The sequence below is a fragment of the Microtus ochrogaster genome, chromosome 26, assembly GCF_000317375.1.
Source record: "Microtus ochrogaster isolate Prairie Vole_2 chromosome 26, MicOch1.0, whole genome shotgun sequence".
NCBI lineage: Eukaryota > Metazoa > Chordata > Mammalia > Rodentia > Cricetidae > Microtus > Microtus ochrogaster.
Window position 1 is genome coordinate 15,221,537 of NC_022025.1, and position 1,056 is coordinate 15,222,592.

Consider the following 1,056-nt stretch of genomic DNA (forward strand, 5'->3'; position numbering starts at 1 on the left):
ATACAAATGCTTGTTATTAAGGTGTGTATCTACATATTATAAAGGTGTGAGGACAAATGCAAGTCATCAACTTTCTCTCTCTGCCTTTCATACTCTTCACTGACTGTTCTCTAAAAGAAGAAACTTCGTTGTACAAAAACATCTGACACTGTCATTCTAACATAAATAACCAGCTCTCTCTGTTTGTCTCTCACCGGCCACGGTCTCCCACCCACCAAGGGGGCCTGCCGAAGCCTGGGGTGACCTGCCTCTGCCCCTCACTGGACTAGCCTCAGGTCACCACCTTATAAATGATAACACCCAGATGGACCTGGCCAGAATCCATCATCCTGGCCAGTATGTAATTAATGTTTGCTTCAAATCTGGTTAAAAAAAATCATGGTACTGGTCTCTCAGAATTCTCACGTCATCAGGAAAAGATGCTGATTCAATGATTCTAAACTATCTTATTTTTTCAAACTCATTTTTCAAACATTTTTAAGAATAGGTTTTTTTTATATAAAACAGTCCCCATTTTAAAGCAATTCTCACATAATAACATCTACAAGTGTGATCTAGCCACATCCATCAGTCTATACCCTATAATGTAGGACCCTGCCATCCCAAGAAAGACCACAAACTGAGACCACCCAGGAACAGACCATCCAAAGTAAATTCCTAACATTCCAACCACTGAAGATAGGATCACCTGCCATCACATACCCATCACTTTTCACTAGAACACCCCTAGACAAATGTCAGCCAATCAGGGGTCCTGAACCTTAGAAACCCCTCACCCCCACCCTTTGCTACTATAAGAATCCAACCCTAACTGAGTTCAGGGCTCTCCTCTCACTCCAATATAGCCTGAGAGTCTGAGTTTGCAAACCTGTGTAAGAATAAAGGCTCTTTGCTTTTACATACAGGACTCGGTCTCCTGGTTGGTTTTGGAGAACTCCATGATCTGGGCATAACAATAGCAGTACAGATATTTTTATTTTTATTCTTGGAATTAATAAATCAAAACCAATGCTGAACCACACTCTGCTAGACATGGGGACAATGAAGAAGTCTCAG